This window comes from Teleopsis dalmanni, chromosome 2 (genome assembly GCF_002237135.1).
Source record: "Teleopsis dalmanni isolate 2A chromosome 2, ASM223713v2, whole genome shotgun sequence".
In the NCBI taxonomy this organism is placed as follows: Eukaryota; Metazoa; Arthropoda; class Insecta; order Diptera; family Diopsidae; genus Teleopsis; species Teleopsis dalmanni.
In genome coordinates this window covers 162355062-162364591 of record NC_051847.1, presented here as the reverse complement: position 1 = coordinate 162364591, position 9530 = coordinate 162355062, and positions in this window count along the sequence as shown.

The window sequence follows — 9530 nt, the reverse complement described above, 5'->3', positions numbered from 1 at the left end:
TTTATCTTCTTTTTTCTTTATATCAAATTAAAAACAAATCCTTTTCTTTACTTTAAGTAACCAAGTCGAAACAAAATAGGTTAATCAATAAATTTTAAAACATGTTTCATTTTAGGAGTTCACACCTTTTTCTAATAGATAAAAACCAAGTCAAAAGGAAAGGACTTTTCCTTAAAACAGGAGACAAGTTAGGATCATTTTGCAATAAGCTTTTCCTCGAATAGACAAAAATCGATTAAAAGCAAATGAAATAGATTTCTGAAATAGATTCTCTTTAAACTAGAAACAAGTAGGGATCATTGAGAAGCATTGCAACATATTTTGTTTCATTATTAAAAAGCTTCTTCGAATAGATGAAAACTGGCATAAATGGTAATTCCTTTCTTTGAACTGAAGACAAGTTAGGATCATTGAAAAACTTTGCACCATATTACGTTTCTGAATTGAAAACCCTCTTCGAATAGCCGACAATCAAATTACAAGCAATTTCCGTTCTGTATAATATAAATTAATAAATAATTAATTAAATAAATAATTTCATGTTAATTAAAAAATATATTTATATGTCATTTAAATAATTTTTTTATGAATAATTTTTATTCTTTCATGCTAAAGAACAAAAATACTTTCAAAGTATTTCAATAACACTTTTAAAATTTAAATAAATAGAAATACTTTGATTTAATTTAACATTTACAAAAATTTGTAAATAATTTTATTATATTAAAATAAATTAATTTCGACATAATAATTATGTTTTTTATTTTCAAAAACACTCAATCGCATTAAATTATTAATTAAAATGCTAGGAAATAAATTTTAATGAACTGCTAAAATTTATGAATAATTGCGTAAAACACTTAAAACAGCACTTCTGCTATTGACTGCGAACATCGTTTTTATTAAAATGAGCTATTAAATATTAATATTAATATTAAAAAATTATATAAAAAATATTACATAAAATATGTACCATGTGTAATAATAAAGGCTTCGTATCCTTGGCTATTCCCCAACACCGAGAAACGTCAACAAAATCAGTTCATTTCAATTTCATATATGGATACATGGTTCAAACGAGTCCTGATTTTGTGTAAATACACAAATTTGGTCACTTGCCAATTCGTGCTGATAATAATTATTTTTATTTTATTCAACAATAAGTAACGAAATGAGATAAGGGAGAAACTGTGATTCAAATTAATCGATATAAATCGTATTGGTTTTTAGCAACGGAGTCATTTTCGAGGTATTACATTCTATGTCCTGGATTTGGTGTCATTCAAAATTTTAACTCCATTCCTTTTGTAAGCGGTATCGTTTTTCTAATTATCCTAGACTTATATTCCATTATTAAAAGAGTTATACTAAACAGGTTAGTGGGCCTGGTTTTATGTATTACGCGACCTTTCTTAGTTTTTCAGAGCATAAATTGTCATTTTGGTGTTCATCAGGTTTTTTAAAAAATTTAGAAAATTCTAATTTAAATTCTAATTTAAGTTCTAATTTAAATTTAAAAAATTTAGAATTTAGAAGCATTTTCTAAAAAGTTTATTCTTCATAATTTTCTTGACTCAATTCTCAGTTCTCTATTACCATTGATCATTGATTGTATAATCATTGCTCCTTACATAGCAGAATGCATTCAAAATCTTTCTGGTCACCACATGCCGTACAGTTTGTAATTATCTGATCGTAGTATTTAACAAAAGTTACAGACCCATAGCATAACCTCAGTTTTATTATCATATTTTAAATTAACATTTAGTTATAGTTAAGCTTATACTTATTTAGATACGCCGTACTTCCATCCTCTCATTCCCATTTTCATTATTCTGTATATCAATTTGCTCCTTTCATCCAACTTATGATTTTCTATATCACTACAATTCAAAACTATATGCAGTTGTTTTCGATTACTTATTTATATTTTGTCTTACTATCATATATCTCCACGATTAAGAAACTGCTAGGGATTAATGGACTAAATATTAAATAAATATATGAAGTATCCATTTCCCTAACAGCAGTGAAAAAGGTAAAAAGTATTCAACTTCAAAGACTTTACCTGATACTGATAGCCTGCGTATATTTTCCGATTTTGGTTTGAGCTTCGATAATGACTTTTAATAGTTATTTAACATAAGTTTTTGTTTTATGCCCAACTTTAGCTTCATTTTCCAACACCTCTGCTTGGTAACTCCAATATCTTCCATAATGTCTTCAACAGAGTATAAAAGTTTATTGTGAAATAACTTCTTTATTAAACAAAAAATTTTTTCAAACTTTTTAGTTTAAGTTATCAATATATATGAATATAATATATACATTGTATATATTCGAATACATATATATATACAATTCGATCCATTTTAAGTAGAAAGTCGATTTATTAAAATAGTTTACAAACCTTAAAAACTGATAAAAATTGGAGCTTATACTGAATACTCAAACAGTATTAAAATTAATTTCAACTGGCTAATACAAATGCATTTTATATATAGAAACAAAGAATTGAACCGGATGAGAATTATAATAATATATATGTTAGCAATAATTATGTATGTATGAATTAATGTAATATTGGATTTTCCGATTAATTCTGATTAGATGGCGAGTCAGTCGCGCATATTAATATCTGTTGCACGGATATTAACAGCCATCACAGGACAGCCATCACAGGATTATACTGTGATGGCTGTTAAAATCTAAATTAAAACGTATGTAAATATGGTCGATTTTGGTGTCACACATGACCTGGAGTTTTCGTTAAATTACAAGGAACTAACGCCTGTATAAAATTATATAAATAATTAAAAAGGAAAGGAATTAGGGAACTAAAACTTTTATTGAGTCAAATTTATTGAAGAAATTATGAACCAATTATAAAGTTATATTCAATTTAGTGGGGGTATCTTATAAAAATTGATAAATGATATATGACACATATATCCCTATACGCAAAAGATTTATAAACATATTTTTGTGGTGATCAAATAGTACCTTCTTCTATCAAAATACAATATTTCCTTAAATTTTCTTAAATTTTTTTTCTTAGATTTTCTCTGCATCTTTCGTATAATAAAATTATCTGAACGGTTTAACTCTTAAGCATACTCAGTAGATCTTATAACTATAGAGTGTTATGAAAACATAGGAACTAAATTTAGAATAAATGGAATGAAACATTAAAAAAAGGCCTCTCCTGAAGCCACTAGGAGAGAAGGACAACAGTATGTTAAGTAAGTAAATAAGTAATAAAGCTAAAAAACCTGAGATCTGATTTAAAATCCGATTTTTTGAAAGCAAAAAATAATAAATGATGTGTGAGATTGTATAGTGTTTATCCGAAAGCAGGGTAACATGGAATATGTTGATAAATAACAACATGAAGAAATCGAAAGTATTGAAAAGAATATACTAATTCAAAAAGGCTGAAATGAAATTTCGTGATCAATAATAATACCTTTGGAATCAGGATTTGAAAGACTTTTGGTAAAAACAGATTCTTAATAAATTCTTCACTTCACTAATATCTCCGATTTTTAGAAAGTTAAAAAATTCGGTTTATTAAAGATGATATTATGGAGTTAGTAATACTTAATAATATAGCTAAGTTATTTTAGAATATTATACTTAAACCTATGACAAGATTACTATCTCGAATTTATAGTAAGAAAAACATCAAACCTAAGAGACCTTTAAACTCTTAAGCAAATGCAATCTTAAGCTGACCTATTCAAAACAGCTACAGCTGTTTTGAATACCGTCATATATCTACTATTAATTGTCCATATATGATTATTGGATTACAAGGAACCAAACTGCTCAATTCAAAATTTTGTCCATTTTTGTTGTTTATTCATAAATAACCATCTCACTTGCTACATTATTAATGAGAACTGGCGCATAAACCACAGCTATATAAATTGGCAAAGTTACTGCAAATCATTTAATGAATAAACTTTTGTGGTACCATTCGTGAAGTTTCTTAAATAATTAATTTTCTCCATAGTTTTGTACAGAAGGACAAAAATTTTATTGATATTTTGTGTTTTTTAGTTAAACAAGTTTATTATGAAAACATTTTTTAAAAATTATTCACGTAAGCCTGTATAATCTCATATAATATATTATCATATTTTCAGGAAACTATTCACACAAAACCTCATATTACCTCAACTCATATTATATAAACCATATAAACCTTAAATCTCATATAATAGAAATATAGAAATAGAAATATATATCTAAATGACAAAAGTTATTTGAAAAGACCGCCAGTTCTACAATATCTTAGAATTTCTCTTATAAAAAGAATTTGCATGCAATAACATCCTTCTCAGGTGTTGATAAGGATTGACCCTTTCCACTTTAACATTCTTCGGAAAGAGAGCTAATAATTCAATTTAATGAGGATTAAGAATTAAATATAATATATAGATCATTCTTGTAGTTCAAAAGTTAGAATTAAATTTTATTCGTCCCAAAGACAGTCTATAACATATATAGAGATTGATTCTATAGAACTATGGTATTTACTTGTAATTAAGATACACATATAATTTGTTTTAAAACTTTAGAGAACAGTTTATAGTAATACTAACTGATAAAACTGAATTTAAATCATTCTTTTTTATTTTAAACAGTTAACCTCTTAATGTACCAAACACTGATGAATATCTTCGGTGCGCATTTGAAGTATCTTCAACATCTCAATTGTGGATAATCAATTCTGCTGATTATTTATATTATTATGTGATACATTTAATTTGTTTACTTAAAGCAATTTTTTTAATAATATAAATATTTTAAAACATAATGTTAACTTTTACTAAAAAATTCCAAAACTTTTTCTTGAATTCGTATGTATTATGGATTTTATTTATTATTTTTATATACAAAAATTAATTTCAATTAATTAACTTACCATGGAAGTTTCCTACGTTTAATTATTTGAATATCAAAAGTATCTAATAGGATTTTAAGTGTCATAAAACACTTTTCGAAGGTATTTCATTCATTAATAATGTTTTCATTACTTGATACTTTGTCAGAGGACACGGCAAAAGGCAAAAGGAAGCACTTTATTGTTTACAAACAAATTAAAGACGGCAATAAAAGATTCACAAAGTCGCAATTAGGGAAAGACATAAAAATTTTTAGCCGTAAACGTTGTTGTTAACATGTCAATCAGGAAATTTTGTCCAGACGCACGTTCCACAAATATACACACAAACAGGAACCAAACTAAGTACCATAGAAGGAAAACTCACAAAAACTCACAAACTTTTCCAACTGCCAAATATAACTTTATCGATGTAACATTACAGACACTAACAATTAATATTCCCCTCGTACTTTGCGGATCCTTACAGAATACTATATACGCTCTGACACTATATACTCGATATGTCGACGAAAACGGCGCGTACACCCGTTAATGAAATTATTGCGATATGCTATCGTGGCAACGGCTGCCTGCACCATGAAAAATGGAATGAACACCGACGAAGGTGTTGAAAGTTTCGACTGAGATTTACGTTCGCATGTGGATGCAATTCTATTGGAAAACGTTGGTACACACTTCCAGCATCCAACGCAACGTGACTTTGCATACACGTACTAATTTGGAGAAAATGCTGTGTGAGATTTCCTTTGTTATGAATGAGTTACAGAGCACACAGCACACAGCATCCAAGCATCCATCCATGTTCACACTTCAGATACTTTACAAAAAAAAGGTGGATAAATTCTTGTTCTAAATATCAAAATTAAGGCGCATGCGCGTTTTTTGCACTTCCGATGATATGAAATCTTTTTTTTTTTGTTTTTCTTTATTTATTGGTATAAAAATACAGGGTTATAAATATATACGAAATCCTCATAATTCCCTATAAGGGTCAATATGCTTAATTGAAAATATTGTAACTTAATAATAATTACATTCTTTGAGAATATTCGTTTTTATGAAAAAGTCTTGAATATATCTGTACCTGCATTTTTTCTGATATCTATAAACTTTTACTTTCACTTCTATTTAACCAAAAGATTATATCTAAACCACTATTTTTACTGATACAAACCTTTACTTTGAATTTGTTAGCGATACTTACTCCAGAAAAATTTCTTCACTAGCCTGGCAGAGATAACAAAGATAGATAAAAGATCGGATCCTTTAAACCTGATGTAGAGGCCCAAATGGTTAATCAGGGATAGTATACAAACTTAGTCACAAAAACATTTAAATAGTGGTTAGTGTGACTCGCCTGTACTGGCAACTAACAAAGAACTGCGATGGGCAGTAGACGTTTCCGAATGGAAATGTTGTTTCACGAACCTAACAAGATAAAAATAAGAATATACTAAGAATACCCAAAAGACATAAACTCAAATGATATATAAGTACTTCGATGTCCAATAAAAGTCAGAATCAAGTATTTAAGTAAAAAATGTAATATATATGTAGTATAGAACTCAATACTTGACCCAAAAGAATATTAAAATATTATTAATTTAAACAAACTCATTTATAATAAATAATAATTAACAGAAAACTGGATTTGCTAAAGTAACTCCACTTTGATTTGAGCGATAGTTCTGGTTTCTGGTGATGATTCTAGCGATCGGTTCCTAGAATTAGATCTGTTCCTTTTTAAGACCTTTACTCTGCATCGTGATGAAAATCTGTTTGCGATGAAGATCACAAACACTTCAATATTTTATTATTTACTATCCTTCAAGTAAATAATAGATTTTCTAATTTTTTAATAAATTCTGGAGTTATCCTTATGAGAGAAATCTTAATTACTTATCAGTTCAAAGACTATTTTCTATCTATTTTTTATTTTTTGTTTTTTTTTCTGTTATTAAAAGTTACAATAGTTCATTGTGGCCTATAAGATCAATTATGGTATATATGGAGACAATTTCCTAAGTTTATCCCTATAATTAAGGACTGTAATAAATATAATACCTCTTAATTTCAAAATTCATAATTAATTCGATTTAATGAAAGCCATGAGAAATTATTAACCTCACATCTTGACCATCGTAATCAGACCATGAAAAATTATTAACCTCACATCTTGACCATCGTAATCAGACCAAGCGGTTAGGAAAGAAGAAGTATAATCAATAATAAAATATTGTGTAATAGATCTGAGTTTAGATGTATTGTATTGAGAGTAAAAATCCTGTTGTTGACTTGAATGAGTTGTTTGGATTATCTTTGACTTCTGAAATTGGTGCTTATCATCTTAAATAGTTTATATTCAATGTTTCTAAGTAGTGATGCAATTTAATAAGTGAATATTTTAGTTCAGGTGCTATGAATGGCAATCTATTTTCTAAGTATTCTCTTGTTATTATGAATAAAGTCAGAGATAAAGTCTATACTATGATATGTAGGATGACTTTAAATGAAATTAACTACAAAAAATATTCGGTGAGTATATAATATACAAATAATTTGCAAGAAAACAATTTATATGATGTGTGTTGACATCAGTAAACGTAAACTTTAATTTCTGTTTAAATATAATTATGAAAATATAATTGAAGTATCTTCGTTAGTAGATTGGATAGTATAGATAGTATAGAACGTCGTTTTGAACAAAAATATTTTATTGACATAAATTATAAATATTAATGCACTTTTCTAACAATTTTATTTTATCATAATAACATAGATCTTTGAGCCCATTCACTCATGGATCGCTCTAAATATGTCAGCATAACACGGAATCAAACCACAACGGAAGTCATTATCCAAGAAGTATCCGACAACAGTCGGCTAATGCCTCTGCTTCGGTGCTGATTTCAGATTATAATGACTCTAACGGCTCTATGCTCCACTTAGGAGAAAATGAGGAGATTATGATATATCGTTATAATCAATTTAGAATAAATATTATCAAAGTATGAAGCAGTATTTAAAATTTCTTTTTTTTTACAAATTAAATCCTTTGGTAAGAAAACATTCTAGAATTCTTTAAAAAAATGATTCCATAACAAATTATTATTATCCATATCCATTTTCTCGATCACACAGATGGACTAAAATAGTAAGTCTTCAACATTATGTAGGAATTTCCACACTGTGATGTTGCAAGAACGCACGATTGCAAACAAATACACAGCATTCATAATATTGATGTATCTATTAGCAGCACTCCTAAGCTGAGCCATTTTCGTGTCTTTCATTAAGGGATGAAACTCATTTCATTGGAAAATCAACCCTAATACATCTCACATACACAAAATCACGCACATAAATGCAAAAGATGTATGTCTATGAGCTAAACGCATTCTACTCCATGAAGTCAAAACGAGACTCGTAAGGGTAACTTTTCGAAAATCAATAAAATATTCTTTATAAACCAAGGACTTTTGTTGTGCAGGGTCGTCATCTGTGGCAGTACGCGCTCACGCACTATTAAGAACGCCATTTGCAGTATAGACAGACATTTAACAGAATTTCATTGTTAATGTTCGCATTTCTTCGAGCAATTTTACGATTCGTTCTGGAGGGGGCACATTTGCATCTGAGTTCCGTTTTAAAGTTGAACATGGAATCAGAAATTTAACACAATTTTATTGTGTTTAATGAACAAACTAAATGATTAACTCAAATCTGTGAGATGCTTTTAACATAATCATATAAATAACTTTTATTTCACATAATTGTAATAAATATATCATAATCAGTTACTTCAAAAATTCATCTACCTATTTAAGATAATAGATAATATAATGAATTAAATTAATTAAATTAATTAATAGATTGAATGAAAGTTAAGTTGATATTAGTTAATGAATTGAGTTGAAAGTTGATATCAGTTAACTCGTAATACCATGACACTCCAGTATAGCGTGCAGTAGATCCATACAGTCTTGCAATGATGTACTTATAACAAATACACATATGTATTTATGTCATCTTTCCTTTTATTTTGGGGCGAGGAAGATCTTTAGAGTCCTTATGTGCTATACAGTTTACCTAAGTAAGCTGTGTAATAATTTTTATACTCCATTGAAGTTTAAAGCTATATCGCATATACATATAAAATAATTAAGGCTTATGATATAATATATATTTAAAAAGACTAAGTTGCTGAGTTTGAATATACGACTCGTAGCTACTCATCACTATTGACAACTATATATACCTCACGATTCTTACAATTTTAAATAAACGCAAGTTTTAAATGAAGCTTAACAATGAAAGGACTAAGGACTATTGTATATAATTGCATATAAACAAGCCTACAACCTATAACTAAGAGTCTCTCTACTTAATTAAGTATACATTACTTTTTATTTTTGTATTAAAGTCGCGAATTAAGAAAATACATTATATAGCATTTTTGATATATGCTATTATAAATGTATAAAGTAATATCGGTAGAGATTAGGGAGATAAATGCTTTGGTCTTGCGAAAGTATGACTTCCTATTAATAAGAAGGAACTCTCGCCAAAATTGCAAATACAGCGAAGCAGGTATTGTCCCCAAAGAACTGGAGAGCTA